This window comes from Aquarana catesbeiana, linkage group LG08 (genome assembly GCF_042186555.1).
Source record: "Aquarana catesbeiana isolate 2022-GZ linkage group LG08, ASM4218655v1, whole genome shotgun sequence".
Lineage (NCBI taxonomy): Eukaryota > Metazoa > Chordata > Amphibia > Anura > Ranidae > Aquarana > Aquarana catesbeiana.
In genome coordinates, this window is record NC_133331.1 from 193,994,176 (window position 1) to 194,015,404 (window position 21,229).

Here is a 21,229-nt window from a genome sequence, read left to right on the forward strand (position 1 = left end):
GCTTTGGGCCAAGCTGTGGCTGCAGCGCAGCGTTCCGCTCCCTCCTCCTCCACTATATGTCATACACAGTCTGCGGGCATCTCCCGCTGTGTGTCTCCGAGCTGAGTGTGAAAACTTTGGCCGCGCTGTGAGAAAAGTCCCGCCCTCCTCCTAGATCAGCTCGTATGATAGACGCAGTGTTCTGTCTATCACACAAGCTGATCTAGGAGGAGGGCGGGACTTTTCTCACAGCGCGGCCAAAGTTTTCACGCTCAGCTCCAAGACACACAGCGGGAGATGCCCGCAGACTGTGTAATCTAGGCACAGGCACTGACTACAGTGAGGCTGCATTATGGGCACGGTGAGACCGCATTATGGGCACAATGAGGCTGCCATTATAGGCACGGCGAGGCTGCGATTATGGGCACGGTGAGACAGCATTATGGGCATGGTGAGACAGCATTATGGACATGGTGAGACAGCATTATGGGCACGGTGAGGCTGCGATTATAGGCATGGTGAGGCTGCGATTATGGGCACGGTGAGACTGCATTATGGGAACAGTGAGGCTGTGAATATGGGCACGGTAAGTCTGAGATTATGGGCACGGTGGGACTACATTATGGGCACGGTAAGGCTGCGATTATGGGCACGGTGAGGCTGCGATTATGGGCACAGTAAGGCTGAGATTATGGGCACGGTGAGGCTGAGTTAATGACGTGTGACGTCCTAGACATGCCCCGCTATGTCCGGCTTCTTCCATTGCCATAACAACGGTGCTAAATCAGCTAAAAGTAGTTGGATCTGTATGTGCGTTATAATTAATCGAAATTAGTCGATTCATCGATTTAAAAAAATCAATTAATCTAACACGAAAATTTTAATCAGTAACAGCCCTAATGTATATGTATATATATATATATATATATATATATATATATATATATAGCTTAGTAGGGCTGCACTGTATTTAGCACTGTTACCACTATTATTATTTCCAATACATGCAGTATTCATTTTATGTAGTTTTTTTTATTATTATTATTTTGTTTTTAAATTCTTTTTATTTGTTTTAGCAAAGGGTTACAAAACACAAAACTCAATATGTCTTATTATTATTTTTAAAAAGAGTTACCAGTAATATTATTTTCCAAGTCATGCAGTATTATTATTTTTTCCTTTTTATTATTATATTATTATGTCATTATTATAAGAAGATGCAATTATCATATGTTCTATAATACAGAATAAACAAGCAGAGGTTACATTCTCTTCTTTAGACCGCCAAATTTCTGGCAAACCTTCTAGGGAGCGTTTAATTTTGTAACCCTTGACCTGTGGTTGCAGTACAGACAGTAAACTCCATAAAGAATCTATCCTGCATACACTGCTAATTTGTCTCATGTGACTTCTCATCTTCTCTTACACACCTACTTTACAGTGATAGGCCATCCCTGAGCACCAGAAGGAGAGGACCTTAGCCTTGGCCAGGATTGGCTGGCAGCAACCAACACCCACAGTGCAAAGTTGAAATACATGTTAGTAAAAAAAACACAAACAGGATGCCTGATAGTTGTCGTTTAGCTGACACAGAAATACGTGTGCAGCCTTACACAAAAACTATACTGCACTGCGTTTCTTTCAACAAAATGATTCCTTATCAGTAAATATGGCCTTGTGATGGTAAAGGTTGTTTATGCTATAAGCTTGGTAGCTGTGTACGGTAGCTTAGGATTCCATGCTCAGTTGTTTTTGGAAATTATTACCATGCAGTATCTTATGGTGGCCATACACAATTCAATAAATGATTTATTTTCTGATCGATCTCTTCCAGAAAGAATAATCGATCTATAGTCAACAACCCATTCAATCGATAGGCCACACGTGGGGAAGTTGATTGCGACCGATAGTTAAGATACGATCGTAAGTTGTTATCGATCAGATTTCTGTTTCCCACAATTAAATCTTATAATCTGATTGATCAAAATACAAGTGTATTTCAGTGCTGACAATGCAAAATACTAATTTTGTGTTGTGGCCAATTGACTGTTTTATAGTAGAGTCTAAATCAATTGGAAGGGAAGTTATGGCTATTTGCTTAATTGATTGATTTAACTGAGTTGTAAAGTCTCAATGTTTTTCACCTTAATGCATTCTATAATGCTTTGTGCACTGGTCCAAATCATTTGGTGGAGGGGGGATTATGATGTGGGGTTGTTTTTCAGGGGTTGGGCTTCGCCCCTTAGTTCCAGTGAAAAGAACTCTTATGACGTCAGCATACCAAGACATTTTGGACAATTTCATGCTCCCAACTTTGTGGGAACAGTTTGGGGATGGCCCCTTCCTGTTCCAACATGACTGTGCACCAGTGCACAAAGCAAGGTCCATAAAGACATGGATGAATGAGTTTGGGGTGGAGGAACTTGACTGGCCTGCACAGAGTCCTGACCTCAACCCAGTTGAATACCTTTGGGATGAATAAGTATGGAGACTGCGAGCCAGACCTTTTCATCCAACATCAGTGCCTGACCTCACAAATGTGCTTCTGGAAGAAAGGTCAAACATTCCCATAGACACACTCCTAAACCTTGTGGACAGCCTTCCCAGAAGAGTTGAAGCCGTTATAGCTGCAAAGGGTGGGCCAACTCAATATTGAACCCTACAAATTAAGACAGGGATGCCATTAAATTTCATGTGTTTGTAAAAGCAGGTGTCCCAATACTTTTGACAATATAGTGTACTTTGTGTGCACCAAATTACTATGCAAACCCAGATATTGCCTTGTGAAACTTTGTCTCTGTGAAGGAGCTTCTTGTAATAATGACTAGTCTCTGCTGCGTTCTTTCCTAGCAGTGACATCATCCCTATGCTAAACATTGTCTGTGCTGAGAGCAGAGATGTGGGAGGGGCCCAGTGGGCTCCACCCACTACAGGCTGCCTACAGAAAATTACAGGAGGGGTAAGGACATGACCAGCCTGCACAAGTAGAGAGAGCAGCCGTGGCTGGTCTTTAAGCTCCTGCACAGAGACAAAGTTTCACACTGGATTACTGCACAGATCTGGAAGAACTACACAAAGCACACCAAGATTTAAATCCCCAAGACTGTTGCATTTAGATAATAAGGAACAAATCTAAGTTTAAAGCCCAACACTAGGAAAAATAAAAGTCCTCCCTTGCAGTGGGGCTGTGCCCATGCTGCAAGGATTGACTGCTCCTTTCTGCCTAGCACTTTTACTTACCTGATCCTCCACTCTCCCCAGCAAACGGTGCTCCCCTACCCTCCGGGAGGAGACTTTTGCTCAGTATCCTCAAACATTTAAAAGTGTCATTGGGTCATTATCCTTAAAAGTGTGCTCCCTATCTGGGCACCTAGACTTTCAAACAGGAAAATATTTTTAGTATTAGTAATTACCTGTTTGCTCCTGCCAATTCAGGGCACTTACCTATTGTCAGTGGCAACACAACAGAAGCTGATTCTCTGGTTGTTGCGTTTCCACTCTCATTGTGCATGCTCAGCCAGGGGGTGCTGTCCCTGCCAGGAGAACACAGTGATTACTGCTAGCAGCTATAGCTGCTGGCAATAATCGCAAGCCAAAAACCCAACATGCTGGTTGTACTCTAGTCGATTGATGGACCGACTTGGGTACAATCAGCCTGCCCATAGATTGAATCTCAGCTGGTCTACACTGAACTGGCCAAGATTTTATCCATCTATGGCCGGCTTAAATCATCTTGTAAGTTTACATTTTAGTAAAACTTTTTAAAATTGGGAGTAGTTTTAATTTTTTTCCTGTTTTAGATTTTTTTAGATGGTGTGACACACAGTAAATAGTATTTGATTGTGTCTTGCTCAGGCCCAGCAATTTGTTTTATGCGCCTTTAGGCTGGGTTCACATATGTGCGGGTGCGGTTTTCAGTCCGGGGTGCAGTACGTTCCTGTTCACCGGTTCAGCTGCGATTTAGGTGCAACATTTTTGCCTGAATTTGCACCTGAACCGGACCCAAAAACACACAGGACCCTTTTTGAAACTGCACCGCAGCCACCCCAGACATGTGTGAATTTAGTGCTTGAGAACAAGTGTCTATTGAGAGTCAGTCACATTCACATGTCATGCAAATTGGATGCAGTTTAAACCAAATCCAATTCACATTAACAGTATCTCACAAAAGTGAGTACACCCCTCATATTTTTTAAAATATTTTATTATATCTTTTCATGTGACAACACTAAAGAAATTACACTTTGCTACAATGTAAAGTAGTGAGTGTACAACTTGCACAACAGTGTAAATTTGCTGTCCCCTCAAAGTAACTCAACACACAGCCATTAATGTCTAAACCGCTGGCAACAAAAGTGAGTACATCTGTCACGTACCTGGTGGAGATTGCGCTGTAGAGAGGGCTTCTCTTGCAACTCCTGTCCAACACCCCTGATAGAGATGACAAGGAGTGAAGGACATAGAGTGGCACAGGGGCCGGTATAACAGGTGGCACTAGCTGAGACTTGACAGGAACACGATGGCCGCAGATCACCAGACAGGCACTGGGAACTGGAACTCCGTGTCACTGGATCAGCAGGCAGAAGCGTTGCTGAAACATAAACCAGGGGGTCATCGACAGCCGGGCAGAGCAGGTACCGGAATGTGAGACTGAAGCTAAAACAGGATACAAGCCAGGTTCGGTACACAATAGGGCAGCAAGGCACAGGAGCATGAGACAGGAGCAGAGTCAAATACAAGCCAAGGGCACAGATAGGCAGGCGGAAGTCCAACGGAAGGTACAGGTGAAGCCGGGTCAAATACAGGTAAACTGGAACAGATCAGGGCACAGGTCTACAGGAACAAGCTGAAAGACCACTCAGAAATGTGTATGTGTCATTGCTCAGTTTAAATAGGCTGTCTGGCGCCAGTGCGTGCACATGTGTGTGCGCACGCACCTGCTCGCGCTCACGCATGCGCCAATACATGTTTCCTCTTGTGCACACACTAGTGTGCCCGCGCCTGCGCGCCAATGCGCGTTTGTTAACCGGACTTCTCTTACAACACCCCTAAGTGAAAATTTAGCCATTTTCTCTCCCCGATGTCAAATGACTCGTTAGTGATACAAGGTCTCAGGTGTGAATGGGGAGCAGGTGTATGAAATTTGGTGTTATTGCTCTTACTCTCTCATACTAGTCACTGGAAGTTCAACATGGCACCTCATGGCAAAAAACTCTCTGAGGATCTGAAAAAAAGAATTGTTGCTCTACATAAAGATGGCCTAAGCTACAAGAAGATTGCCAAGACCCTGAAACTGAGCTGCAGCACGGTGGCCAAGACAGTGGTTTAACAGCACAGGTTCCACTCAGAACAGGCCTTGCCATGGCCACCAAAGAAATTGAGTGCTCGTGCTCAGCGTCATATCCAGAGGTTGTCTTTGGGAAATAGACGTATGAGTGCTGCCAGCATTGCTGCAGAGGGAGAAGAGGTGGGGAGTCAGCCTGTCAGTGCTCAGACCATACGCCGCACACTGCATCAAATTGGTCTGCATGGATGTCGTCCCAGAAGGAAGCCTCTTCTAAAGATGATGCATAAGAAAGCCCACAAACAGTTTGCTGAAGACAAGCAGACTAAGGACATGGATTACTGGAACCATGTCCTGTGGTCTGATGAGACCAAGATAAACTTATTTGGTTCAGATGGTGTCAAGCGTGTGTGGTGGCAACAATGTGAGGATTACAAAAATAAGTGCGTCTTGACTACAGTCAAGCATGGTGGTGGGAGTGTCATGATCTGGGGCTGCATGAGTGCTGCCGACACTGGGGAGCTACAGTTCATTGAGGGAACCATGAATGCCAACATGTGCTCTGACATACTAAAGCAGAGCATGATCCCCTCTCTTCGGAGACTGGGCCACAGGGCAGTATTCCAACATGATAACGACCCCAAACACACCTCCATGACGACTGCTGCCTTGCTAAAGAAGCTGAAGGGAAAGGTGATGGAGTGGCCAAGCATGTCTTCAGACCTAAACCCTATTGAGCATCTGTGGGGCATCCTCAAACAGAAGGTGGAGGAGCGCAAAGGTCTCTAACATCCACCAGCTCCGTGATGTCGTCATGGAGGACTCCAGTGGCAACCTGTGAAGCTCTGGTGAACTCCATGCTCAAGAGGGTTAAGGCAGTGCTGGAAAATAATGGTGGCCACACAAAATATTGACACTTTGGGCTTAATTTGGACATTTTCACTTAGGGGTGTACCACCTTTTGTTGCCAGCAGTTTAGACATTAATGGCCGTGTGTTGAGTTATTTTGAGGGGACAGCAAATTTACACTGTTATACAAGCTGTACACTCACTACTTTATATTGTAACAAAGTGTCATTTCTTTAGTGTTGTCACATGAAAAGATATAATAAAATATTTACAAAAATGTGAGGGCTGTACTCACTTTTGTGAGATACTATATGTGAACTCAGTCTTAGCCTTTTTACAAGTAAAATGTGAACACTATTTGTGTCTATTTTTAATGTATAATTACTATATGATATATACAGTATAACATACATGTTTTACATTCTATTAGTTTAATGTTTGCTCAACACTCTGGTCAAACTGTTTAACTGTAGAATTTCACTTCCCTGGAACTTAGACTAGACTGTGCTTTTCTTTCCTTCCTGAATTTATGATGAGGGAGCATGTCTCCAGGCTGATTCTAACTGGATCTTACTGGTTTCCAAGCACAACCTTTTGGTTGCTAAAATACTATTTTTTGCTTCTTCTTCCTCTTTTTCTGCCTCGTCTCACATACAGAAATGTTCACATTTACAGATCAGTGGTGAAAATCCTACTGCCTGCTTTTTAACTAACTTTTTTTAACTGTTTTGATGGTTATGCTGTTTTCTGTTTTTTCTTTTTTTTATAGATGTCCTTCCTATGCTATAAACTTCCACACAGATTTTCCCTTGATTGATGCAGTATTTTTGGTTTGGTGCCTCAGAGCTTGCACCAAACCCTACCAGAACAAGTGCCACTCACCTCCCTCCCAGTATATTTGGCCCACCAGTATTGTGGAAACCAGGAAGCCGTTCTTACTTTATATACGAGCTTCTGTTAACCCCTGAGGCCTCACTTCTTACTCAATCTGTGACTTTCAGGCCAGGTCCCTAGGGCGCCCTGTGCTATGATATCAGACCCAGTGTGTGGGGCACCCAGGCTATGTCACACGCTTCCTGCCTGGCTGGCTGCTTATGCGCTGTTCTGGTTGTCATTAGCAATGGGCCTTGGATAGCTTCCCCCCTATTAGACATGAATACAGCTTCTTCCTTCACTCTTCTTGTTCCATGTTTCAAGCCCTAGTTGTTTGGTATTACATGCATGTACCCCCTTTAGGTATCTTCAGACCAGGCACCATATTGGAACTTAAGAAATTTTGCTAGAAAATTTCAAGTACATGTCTGCCCCAAAGAGTCTCTCAAAAATTCTTTCCATACATCACTCCCCTTGAATTTATAGCCCACCACAAGGGGCAGTGCTATGAATACCCAGGAGCCAACAACATTAGCCTCTTCCTAATTGTACAGTGACAACAAAATTAAATAACACATAGCCAAGTATTCACCCCAAATAGGCACCTGCCTATACCCTCACAGCCTGTTGTAACCCCTACAAACCTGTGCCACCTTGCCACGTCCACGTGGTTGCGACGTGACCCTATTGACTTGAATGGGTCATGTACAGTCTGCTGAAAGCAACATGTCGTTTCATTTTTATGGTACTTCCCACTGAATGCAACAGTAGGGATAATTCTTGCCATGAAGCAAAGTTTTGCGGATGCCTGCAGCATGTGTACACCCCCAACCACTATCTTTGTAACTTAAGGATGAGCAGTTGGGGTAAAAACATTGCTCAACCACATGGTTTTTACCCCCAACCGCAAGTGAAGACAAGCCCTAATTTTCAAGGGAGGGAAGAGGAAAGTGCCAGCAACTGGGGAAACATGGAGGGTAAAGCATTATTTTAATGGTACCCTAGACAAAAATTAGCATTCAAAGTGGTATTAAATATTTTTTTTCCCAAATCATACAAAAATAATATAACTTGCATTTTTTTGTATTTTTATTTTAAATTTCCTCTTTAGAGCCCCCTTTTTCAATGCCCCTTTCAGTCCCCTAGCTACTGTGCTATATTTCACTCTTTTTGTGCCCCTCAGTGCTTCCGGAACCTATGGAGTGCTGCATGAGTCTCTACAATGTGTGCATTCCTGCTCTGTAGTACAAGTGTACATGCAACTGTTTAGAGCTCTAAACAACTGCACGTAGAGTTGAAGTATACAGTGGGAGCACGCACATTGCAGAGACTCACGCAGGACTCTATTGGTCCTGGAGGCACTGAGGGCACAAAGATAAAATGGAATACAGCAACGCAGGCAGGGGACAACTAAAAAGAGGAAGCTCCAAGGAGGTATTTTTAAAAATATGCAAATGCATGTGAGTTATGGTTTCTTTTCTGATTTGGAAAAAAAATGTTGATACCACTTTAACCCTTACAGTTCGGGAAGAGCCCCATTGAAAGGGTAACAACATTTCCTGTGAAGTTCAGTTTTAAAATCATGTGTTCTTCATGTCTAAAAGAGGAACAGTTGTGGAGGAAAAAGGGAGAAATGTGATGACAGAACAGTTTCTAGAGTTACACAAACCACAGCCACTCTTGGCCAACCATAGTGGTAGTCTTTAACTGTGTAGCACAAAGTGACAGTATGGCACACTGTTCCTACTCTATAAAACTATCTTGGATACATGCTATTTACATGTGGAGAGGAAGTCTGGCACAACAGGAATCAGGCCTTAATTGGCATTTCCTAAATTCCTCCACCAACATATCTCCTGAATTCAGCTTGGAGAAAACAAATCTGGAGAAGGTACTGGGGATTCTGGTTAAAAGTTAACCAAACTGCAGCACTTAATGTGGAGCCAAATGTGGACATGTGGACATTTTCCACATTTTATCATGTTATAACCAAAAACGTAAATGTATTTTATTGGGATTTTATGTGATAGACCAACACAAAATGGCACATACAAGAAAAAGACAATTCCATAGCTCAACTCACCAACCAGTCTGCTGACCAACCAAATTTACCTGTCTAACCGTATGTTAAAAACAGGGGTTTAGTTAGCACACATTTGCAAACGCATGTGAAAGCTGCAAGGCCTCGTCAAGGCACCCTGTATTACTTGCAGTCCTAACACTAAATTTATAAGTGTCTCCACAGTGGAAGCACATGCATTGAATGGATAGGTGTGAGACAGGTGAGCCAGGAGGCCGCCCTAGCCCCCTTAAAGGGACAGGACACACACTGGACACCCAGCAGTAGCAGCAGAGGCGTCCAGTGTGTCCCCGACCCAAATATACAAACGGTAACAAGACACTGGTCACCGCCCACACCCATAACTGGCCTTCACAGTAAGGAGCACATGGAGGGCATATACATACAAGAAAAAGACAATTCCATAGCTCAACTCACCAACCAGTCTGCTGACCAACCAAATTTACCTGTCTAACCGTATGTTAAAAACAGGGGTTTAGTTAGCACACATTTGCAAACGCATGTGAAAGCTGCAAGGCCTCGTCAAGGCACCCTGTATTACTTGCAGTCCTAACACTAAATTTATAAGTGTCTCCACAGTGGAAGCACATGCATTGAATGGATAGGTGTGAGACAGGTGAGCCAGGAGGCCGCCCTAGCCCCCTTAAAGGGACAGGACACACACTGGACACCCAGCAGTAGCAGCAGAGGCGTCCAGTGTGTCCCCGACCCAAATATACAAACGGTAACAAGACACTGGTCACCGCCCACACCCATAACTGGCCTTCACAGTAAGGAGCACATGGAGGGCATATACATACAAGAAAAAGACAATTCCATAGCTCAACTCACCAACCAGTCTGCTGACCAACCAAATTTACCTGTCTAACCGTATGTTAAAAACAGGGGTTTAGTTAGCACACATTTGCAAACGCATGTGAAAGCTGCAAGGCCTCGTCAAGGCACCCTGTATTACTTGCAGTCCTAACACTAAATTTATAAGTGTCTCCACAGTGGAATTGTCTTTTTCTTGTATGTATATGCCCTCCATGTGCTCCTTACTGTGAAGGCCAGTTATGGGTGTGGGCGGTGACCAGTGTCTTGTTACCGTTTGTATATTTGGGTCGGGGACACACTGGACGCCTCTGCTGCTACTGCTGGGTGTCCAGTGTGTGTCCTGTCCCTTTAAGGGGGCTAGGGCGGCCTCCTGGCTCACCTGTCTCACACCTATCCATTCAATGCATGTGCTTCCACTGTGGAGACACTTATAAATTTAGTGTTAGGACTGCAAGTAATACAGGGTGCCTTGACGAGGCCTTGCAGCTTTCACATGCGTTTGCAAATGTGTGCTAACTAAACCCCTGTTTTTAACATACGGTTAGACAGGTAAATTTGGTTGGTCAGCAGACTGGTTGGTGAGTTGAGCTATGGAATTGTCTTTTTCTTGTATGTATATGCCCTCCATGTGCTCCTTACTGTGAAGGCCAGTTATGGGTGTGGGCGGTGACCAGTGTCTTGTTACCGTTTGTATATTTGGGTCGGGGACACACTGGACGCCTCTGCTGCTACTGCTGGGTGTCCAGTGTGTGTCCTGTCCCTTTAAGGGGGCTAGGGCGGCCTCCTGGCTCACCTGTCTCACACCTATCCATTCAATGCATGTGCTTCCACTGTGGAGACACTTATAAATTTAGTGTTAGGACTGCAAGTAATACAGGGTGCCTTGACGAGGCCTTGCAGCTTTCACATGCGTTTGCAAATGTGTGCTAACTAAACCCCTGTTTTTAACATACGGTTAGACAGGTAAATTTGGTTGGTCAGCAGACTGGTTGGTGAGTTGAGCTATGGAATTGTCTTTTTCTTGTATGTATATGCCCTCCATGTGCTCCTTACTGTGAAGGCCAGTTATGGGTGTGGGCGGTGACCAGTGTCTTGTTACAAAATGGCACATAATTGTGAAGTGGAAGGAAAATGATAAATGGTTTTCATTTTTTTTTTACAAATAAATATCTGAAAAGTGTGGGGTGCATTTGTATTCAGCCCCCCGAGTCAATACTTTGTAGAACCGCCTTTCGCCCCAATTACAGCAATTAAGTCTTTTTGGGTATGTCTCTACCAGCTTTGTACATCTAGAGAGTGAATATTTGCCCATTCTTCTTTGCAAAATAGCTCAAGCTCTGTCAGATTGGATGGAGAGCGTCTGTGAACATCAATTTTCAAGTCTTGCCACAGATTCTCAATTGAATTTAGGTCTGAATTTTGACTGGGCCATTTCTAACACATGAATGTGCTTTGATCTAAACCATTCCATTGTAGCTCTGGCTGTATGTTTAGGGTCATTGACCTGCTGGAAGGTAAACCTCCGCCCCAGTCTCAAGTCTTTTGCAGACTCTAACAGGTTTTCTTCTAAGATTGCCCTGTATATGGCTCCATCCATCTTCCAATCAACTCTGACCAGCTTCCCTGTCCTTGCTGAAGAAAAGCATCCCCACAACATGATGCTGCCACCACCATGTTTCACTGTGGAGATGCTGTGTTCAGGGTGATGTGCAGTTTTAGTTTTCCACCACGCATAGCCTTTTCGCCAAAAAGTTTGATTTTGGTCTCATCTTCTTAAGCAAATTCTTATTGTTTGCTGTGTCCCCCACATGATTTTTCGCAAACTTCAAACTTGACTTCTTATGGCTTTCTTTCAGCAATGGTTTTCTTCTTGTCATTCTTCCATAAAGGCCAGATTTGTGGAGTGCACAACTAATAGTTGTCCTGTGGACAGATTCTCCCATCTGAGCTGTGGATCTTCGCAGCTCCTCCAGAGTTACTATGGGCCTATTGGCTGCTTCTCTGATTAATGCTCTCCTTGCCTGGCCTGTCACTTTAGGTGGACGGCCATGTCTTGGTAGGTTTATGTCAGGAAGCATGAATCAGACTGAGACAGAAGTGCAGTAAAAATCACACTTTTTAAATAAAATGGTAAAATGGTACAAACAGAGCAATTGTAGTCAAAATATTCGGTAACCAGAGCAGGTAGTCAGAACAAGCCAGTGAAACAGGAATCCAGAGATCAGCATAGTAGAGGCAGTAAACAGGATCAGGAACCAGAAGATACGTTAGCCAGGCAAAAGAATTTAATAGGAAAACACAGCAGAGAGTATCTGGATATGTTGACCAGGGGAAGGCACAGAAGATCTGATCCAGGCAATTTAAATAGCCAGCAGGGCTAGCTGATGAGCAGGAAATTAAGACCAGGTGAGTCACTGTGGAATGAAGAGTACTGGCAGTTAACTGACAGCTGAGCACAGAGCTCTGAGAAGGAAGGGCCGAGCCCAGCCCTGACAGTACCTACTCCTAAACGACCCCTCCCCCTCGGAGGAACACCAGGTTTGAGGGGAAAACATCTATGGAAAGCACGGAGGAGGACAGGAGCATGTACGTCCAAGGATGAGACCCAAGAGCGCTCCTCCAAACTACCCTTTCCAATGAACCAGGTACTGTATGCCCCAACGGAACCTACGGGAATCAATGATAGATTGTATTTCATACTTTTCATGGTTCTCAACCTGAACTGGGTGAGGATGTGGTACCGAGGTGGTGAAGAAGTTGCATACCAAAGGTTTAAATAAGGAGACACGAAATACATTAGAAATACGCATATTAGAAGGAAGGCCTAAAGCGTAAGCCACTGGGTGGATCCTACGGAGAATACGGAAAGGCCCAATAAACCTTGGTGCCAGTTTCAGTGAGGGAACATGGAGTCGGAGGTTGCGAGATGACAGCCAGACCCTGTCCCCAACTTGGTAGGAAGGTGCAGGCAGGCGTCCACGGTCAGTATGGAGTCTGTACCTATCATTGGCACATTGCAAGGACTCTTGGACCTGTACCCAAGTGGAACAAAGACCATGGAGATGTTCCTCCAACGCAGGAATACTCTGAGGAACAAATGAGTCAGGCAACATGGATGGCTGGAAACCATAATTCGCCACAAATGGAGACAATTGGGAAGCGGTATTGATGGCACTATTGTGAGCAAACTTCGCCCAAGGTAAGAGGTCTGACCAGTTGTTATGGTGATCAAAAATGGAATTCTTTTGCCAGCAGTGTTGGGCAAAGATGAGTGCCACAGCCGGTATTTGAGGAGAAAAGAGAAAAATCCCCTTGTGGTGGACTTTTAAGGCACTATATATTAGAAAAGATTTTGTTAAATTGGAAAGTTTAAAAAATATTTATTTAGAAAAGTATATAGAAAACATATAAAAACAGGGAATGCTTGACATGTCTAAAACATTATCACCGTCATTAAATATAAGGTACAATCTAAACTTCTTGCACCCGATGCGTTCCAGAGTACAAATTGTCTCCTTCTTTAGGGGAATATATGTTAGCAAGAAGAATTTGTGTTCTAGAATAGAGCAATAAATAAATGAGTACATAGCATTTACATTAATGTCTATAGATAAATTGAAGAAAATGTCGAAATTTACTTATACTACATACAATATGACGGTATAGTTAACATTCCAATATATTGTTTTTTTAAAAACATGCGAGAGCACAGTATACTTTCGGATTCTCAACCAAGAAATCCTTAGTGGCGTATTTGTGAACATGTGTTCATGTCAAACCCAAGGGAAGAATGCGGCTCACCGTTGGCCCAACCCCCCCCCCAGAAATGTTCAAAAATGTAGCAACGAAAAAACTGCTCCAAGGACTGGTTGGCTCGTTCTGTGGCCCCATTGGACTGCGGGTGATATGCTCAGGAGAAGGAAAGCTGGATTCCCAACTGTGCACAAAAGGCTCACCAAAATCTGGACACAAACTTGCTACCCCTGTCCGAGATTATAACCTTGGGTAGCCCATGTAAGCGAAAGATCTTCCGAGCAAAAATGGAAGCCAGTTCTTTGGATGTGGGCAACTTCTTAAGTTGAATACAATGAGACATTTTCGAGAACCAGTCAACCACTATAAGGATAACTGTGTTGCCCTGAGGGTTGGGTAACTCCACAATAAAATCCATAGACAGGTGGGTCTAAGGCCTATCTCTATTGAGTATGGGTTGTAGGAGGCCCACTGGAAGGTGTACACACAGAACAAGCAGCTACGAAGGCGGCTACATCAGCGCATAGACTAGGCCACCAGAATTGTTGGCAAATAGCCCAAATTAGCTGATTTTTCCCTGGGTGACCAGCAGCCTTTGGAGAATGGTAAGTCTGGAGCACGGCAGTGCAGAGACTCTCAGGGACAAAGCAGCGGTCGCAAGGTTTCTCAGGAGGAGAATAGATCTGAGCGGCAAGAATTCTGTCACCCAAAGGTGAAGTGAGACTAGTACAAACCGTAGCCAGAATACGATCGGGAGGTATCACAGGAACAGGAACCGACTTCATCTTGGAAGCGGAGGAAAACTGTTGCGACAATGCATCAGCCCTTATATTCTTAGTACCGGGTAAGAATGAGACTATGTAATTGAAGCTTGACAAGAAAAGAGCCCATCGTGCCTTTCTGCAAGAGAGGCGTTTAGCCTAAGACAAGAATGTGAGATTCTTATAGTCAGTCAGAATCAGAACTAGCACAGTGGTACCTTCGAGGAGATCCCTCCATTCTTTAAGGGCTAAAATGATCGCTAACAACTCTCTGTCCCCAATCTCATGATTGCATTCCGCAGGAGACAATTTATTGGAAAAGTAGCCACTAGGATGCATAGCGCTCTCAGAGGTAGGACGTTGAGACAGAAGGGCACCAACTCCAGTCTTGGATGCATCAACCTCAAGGATGAAAGGTACTGTAGGATCAGGATATACCAAGATAGGAGCAGAAACAAAGGCAGCCTAGAGACTCTCAAAGGCATTAATGGAATCCAGTGACCAATTCTGTGGGTTACTGTCCTTTCTAGTCATATCAGTCAGGGGTTTGACCAGAGACAAGAAGTTACGAATAAACTTCCGAAAATAACTGGCAAAGCCAAGAAAACGTTGCAATGGATGTACAGTGGGTCGGGCCACTGTAGAACTGCCAAAAGTTTCTTTAGATCCATCGAAAAACCAGCAGTGGAAATGACATAACCCAGGAATTTAACCTGTACATGATGAAACTCACACTTCTCCAATTTAAAATACAGGGTATTATCTCTCAGCCTCTGAAGCACACGGCAGACATTTGTGTGGTGGCTCTCTAGGGTCTTGGAAAATATGAGGATATCGTCGAGATAAACCACCACACATACTGTAGCTGCAACAAATCTCAGAGGACATCGTTGATAAATTCCTGGAAGACTGCCGGGGTGTTGCAAAGACCAAACGGCATTAGAAGGTATTTGTAATGGCCTGTTCTGGTATTAAACTCAGTTTTCTATTTGTCGCCCTCCTTGATCCTCACGAGATTGTATGCCCCTCTCAGATCAAGATTTGTGAAAACCTTTGCTCCCTTGAGGCGGTCAAATAACCCCGTAATCAACGGAATCAGATAAGCATTCTTAATCGTGAAGTGATTGTCAGGGCTGGGCACAGCCCTTCCTACTCAGGGCTGGCTGCTCAGCTGTCAGCTAATTGCCAGCTCCTAGCTCTCCACAGTGACTCACCTGTTGATGATATCCTGCTCGTCGGTCCTGCCTACTTAAGCCGTCCAGCCCAGATGCCTTCTGCCTTTGCCTTGGTCACATCTCTAGAGACGCTCTCCTGTGTTCCTGTTAAAGACCTGCTTGGCTGACATTCCTTCTGGCTCCAGATCCGGCTTGCTGTTCTACTACGCTCAGCTCTGGCTCCCTGACATTTTGGTTGTCTGAGTATACGTTCTGGTTCCTGAACTCTAGCTATGTTTTGACTACGTTTACTCTGTTTACCTTTTTTTATTATTATTATTAAACAATTATTAATAAAAATAAAACATTAAAGTGAGATTTAACTGTACTTCTGTCTCAGTCTGATTCATGGTTTCTGACAGCGATTGAGACCCCTATAATCAATACAAGGTCACAGTTAACCACTCTTTATTTTTCGCAAAGAAGAAACCAGCACCAGCAGGAGACGAGGGTTTACGGATGAATCCTCGAGAAAGTGCGTCGGCAACATACTCCTCCATGGCTTTGTCCTCCGAGACAGACAAAGGGTAAAGCTGGCCACGAGGGGGTATGGCACCAGGTTGAAGGTCAATTAAGCAATCATACGACCGTTGTGGAGACAAACTACCAGCTTGACCTTTGTTAAAGACAACGCTAAATTCACGGTACTCCTCCGGCAGGGAGGAGAGTGAAGAGGTGCATAAGACCTTAGCCACTTTCTGAAAACATGTCTTCCTGCATTGTGGCATTATCCTTCTGGATAACTGGGGACGTAACAAAGCCACCTAAGGTCTGTCCTCTATAGGACCTCAGGTGCAAGTGTTCTCCCGGATGGGTAGGACAAGACTTCAGGAAGTGACCTACCTGGCCACAATAAAGGCACAATCTCTTCCTCCTCCTAAAGGCCCTCTCCACCGCAAAGAGACGTGTGAAGCCCAACTGCATGGGTTCTACTTCACTGGCAGACTCGGTGCCAGGAGGCATGGGAGGTGAGGGAGGCAAGGGTGGGACTGCAAAACTCTGAGCCAAACATACAGGAGGCTTCCGCAAGCGCTCCTTAAAGGAAGGTCTTTCGGAGTCTGGAGACAATGAGAATTGCAAATGTGATCAACTTCTCCAGCTCGGTGGGTATGTTTGGGGCTGCTATCTCATCTTTGATGGTATCCGAGAGACCATGAGAAAAAGCCACGAGGGCCTCATTGTTTAAAGCAACCTCTGCTGTCAGAGTACGGAATTCAATGGCGTAATCGGCAAAAGTTCTTGTACTCTGTTTGATGGACATGAGGCACTTGGCAGCAGAAGTGGAGCGTGTGGGAAAATACCCTTCAAATCAAATACCCTTTTAAAGGAAGCCACAAACTCTGGGTAACTCAGGACAACAGGGTTTTGTGTCTCCCATAGAGGGTTTGCCCTGGCAAAGGCTCTCTCAGAAAGCAAATAAAACATGAAGCCTACTTTGCTTCTATCTGTGGGAAATGCCTGGGGCAGCATATCAAAGTATATCCCAACCTGGTTGGGAAACCCTCTGCATTGAACTGGATCACCCCCAAATCGCTGGGGAAACGAAGTGGAACCAGACATACCTCTTATAGAGGAAATATTCGAGGAGGGTGCCTGCACAGAGACTGGAGTAGCAGCAGGGACGGCCTACAACACAGGTTGTACCAGAACAGCCTCAGTGGGGGGATCCAGGTGAGCAGTTTGAATCAGTACCATTCGTAACACTATGGTAAACTGATCCATGCAGTGATCCTGCTCATCCAGTCTGGAAAAAATATTACCAATACAGTGGGGCAAAAAAGTATTTAGTCAGCCACCAATTGTGCAAGTTCTCCCACTTAAAAGGATGAGAGAGGCCTGTAATTGCCATCATAGGTATACCTCAACTATGAGAGACAAAATGTGGAAAAAAATCCAGACAATCACATTGTCTGATTTTTGAAAGAATTTATTTGCAAATTATGATGGAAAATAAGTATTTGGTCACCTACAAACAAGCAAGATTTCTGGCTCTCATAGACCCGTATCTTCTTCTTTAAGAGGCTTTTCTGTCCTCCACTCATTACCTGTATTAATGGCACCTGTTTGAACTTGTTATCAGTATAAAAGACACCTGTCCACAACCTCAAACAGTCACACTCCAAACTCCACTATGGTGAAGACCAAAGAGCTGTCGAAAGACACTAGAAACAAAATTATAGACCTGCACCAGGCTGGGAAGACTGAATCTGCAATAGGCAAGCAGCTTGGTGTGAAGAAATCAACTGTGGGAGCAATAATTAGAAAATGGAAGACATACAAGACCACTGATAATCGCCCTTGATCTGGGGCTCCACGCAAGATCTCACCCCGTGGGGTCAAAATGATCACAAAAACGGAGAGCAATAATCCCAGAACCACATGGGGGACCTAGTGAATGACTTGCAGAGAGCTGGGACCAACGTAACAAAGGCTACCATCAGTAACACACTACGCCGCCAGGGACTCAGATCCTGCAGTGCCAGACGTGCCCCCCTGCTTAAGCCAGTATATATCCGGGCCCATCTGAGGTTTGCTACAGAGCATTTGGATGATCCAGAAGAGGATTGGGAGAATGTCATATAGTTAGATGAAACCAAAGTAAAATTGTTTGGTAGAAACACAACTCATCGTGTTTGGAGGAGAGAGAATGCTGAGTTGCAACCAAAGATCACCATACCTACTGTGAAGCATGGGGGTGGCAACATCATGCTTTGGGGCTGTTTCTCTACAAAGGGAACAGGACGACTGATCTGTGTACATGAAAGAATGAATGGGGCCATGTATCGTGAGATTTTGAGTGCAAACCTCCTCCCATCAGCAAGGGCATTGAAGATGAAACGTGGCTGGGTCTTTCAGAATGACAATGATCCCAAACACACCGCCCAGGCAACGAAGGAGTAGCTTCGTAAGAAGCATTTCAAGGTCCTGGAGTGGCCTAGCCAGTTTCCAGATCTCAAACCCATACAAAACCTTTGGAGGGAGTTGAAAGTCCGTGTTGCCCAGCGACAGCCCCAAAACATCACTGCTCTAGAGGAGATTGCATGGAGGAATGGGCCAACATACCAGCAACAGTGTGAGCCAAACTTGTGAATACTTACTGAAAACGTTTGACCTCTGTCATTGCCAACAAAGGATATATAACAAAGTATTGAGATGAACTTTTGATATTGACCAAATACTTATTTTCCACCATAATTTTCAAATAAATTCTTTCAAAAATCAGACAATGTGATTGTCTGGATTTGTTTCCACATTTTGTCTCTCATAGTTGAGGTATACCTATGATGACAATTACAGGCCTCTCTCATCTTTTTAAGTGGGAGAACTTGCACAATTGGTGGCTGACTAAATACTTTTTTGCCCCACTGTAAGTGGATTGTCTGCATCCTCTGAATTCATGGAATTTGCCTACTGTCAGGAACCATGAATCAGACTGAGACAGAAGTGCAGTTAAAATCACACTTTTTAATAAAATGGTAAAATGGTACAAACAGACCAATCAAAGTCAAAAACATAGCCAGGGTTTGGTAACCAGAGCAGGTAGTCGGAACAAGCCAGTGAAACAGGAATCCTGAGATCAGCATAGTAGAATCAGTAAACAGGATCAGTAACCAGAAGGGAAGTCAGTCAGGCAAAAGTCTTTAAAAGGAAAACACCGCAGAGAGCATCCGGATATGTTGACTAGGCGAAGGCACAGGAGAACTGATCCAGGCAGTTTAAATAGCCAGCAGTGCTAGCTGACTAGCAGGAAATTCACCAGGTGAGTCACTGTGGAATGAAGAGCACTGGCAATTAACCGACAGCTGAGCACAGAGCTCTGAGAAGGGGCTGAGCCCAGCCCTGATAGTTTGCAGTTGCGCCATACTCTTTCCATTTTCACATGATGGATTAAACAGTGCTCCGTGAGATGTACAAAGCCTTGGATATTTTTTTTTTAAACCTAACTCTGCTTTAAACTTCTCCACAACTTTATCCCTGACCTGTCTGGTGTTTTTCTTGGCCTTCATAATGCTGTTTGTTCACTAGTACTCTAAAACTACCTCTGAGGGCTACACAGAGCAGCTGTATTTATACTGAGATTAAATTACACACAGGTGGACTCTATTTACTAATTAGGTGACTTCTGAAGACAATTGGTTCTACTAGATTTTAGTTAGGGGTATCAGAGTTAAGGGGGTTGAATACAAATGCACGCCAGACTTTTCAAATATTTATTTGTAAAAAAAATTTAAAACCATTTATCATTTTCCTTCCACTTTGTGTTGTTCTATCACGTAAAATCCCAATAAAATACATTTAAGTTTTTGGCTGTAACATGAAAAAATGTGAAAAATTTCAAGGGGTATGAATACTTTTCCATTCTGCCCACCCTCCATAAAACAAATGTCAGTCCTTTTTTTTTTTTGCTTTTTTTTTATTATGTACTTTTTTTTCTATAAAATGTCTTGGCCAGCTCCTCATCCTCTGACATTTGCCTAGGTGAATGACATCAGTGCCCCCAGCGCCTCTTGACATGCATATCCCAGGAGGCACTGCATTAGTTCTTTGCAGTAAAGAAGGGTGGGGCAGGCCTAGCGGTGCCTGCACATGGGACAACCGGCAGCTATCACAAGCAAACATGGCTGCGCCTGATCAATGCAGCAGCTGCAGAGAGGAGGATCCCAGCAGGACAATGCTGGATCCGCTGGCTAGGTGAGTTTTCTTACTGTGCTGAACACAGCATCAGGTAAGGAGGGGGAAAAAATATTAAGGGGGGTAAAGGCTGAAGTTCATCTTTAAGGGTCTCCTTAGTAAACGCACCTTAAGTTGGGTCTCATTTTTGACCATAGGGGAACATTTGTGGCCTACCTGTAGTGGAGTCCCTTTTAACCCAGCTTGTTCAGCAGTTGGTGCAGGCTTCCCTAAGCCCTTATCTAGTGGGGTTTCACAAGCCCTTGAGCTTTTGGACATTACCATTGAATATGCGTTTTTCTGATTACCTCTCTCATGAGCCCAGAGAGACCATGCACATTCAGACAGAGATGACTGGGCATGAGATCTGTTGCCAGGTGTCTGGTCCCCTACTTTTTTATCTAGCATGTAGACAACCATTTTTAGGGCACAATAGCACTCAATTTCAGAAGAGGGCCTGATCACTTTAGATGACAACTATGGCTTCAACTGTGGGTACTGAGTTTCCAGTGGGGTGATCCTACTCCTACAGTGGGGAAAATAATTATTTGATCCCCTGCAGATTTTTTAAGTTTGCTCACTTACAAAGAAATTAAGGGTCTATAATTGTTATCATAGTTGTATTTTAAATTAATATCAACCAAAAATCCAGAAAAAACAAATAAAACAAATGTTATAAATTGAGAAGACATTTCTTTTAGTTGGCTGCCAGGTTTGTACACATCTCAGGAGGGATTTTGGTCCACTCTTCTTTACAGATCTTCTCTAAACCCTTAAGGTTTCTTGGCTGTCTTTTGGCAACTCGAAGTTTCAGCTCCCTCCATACATTTTCTATAGGATTAAGGTATGGAGACTGGCTAGGCCACTCCATGACCTCAATGTGCTTCTTCTTAAGCCACTCCTTTGTTGCCTTGGCAGTATGTTTTGGGTCATTGTCATGCTGGAAGGC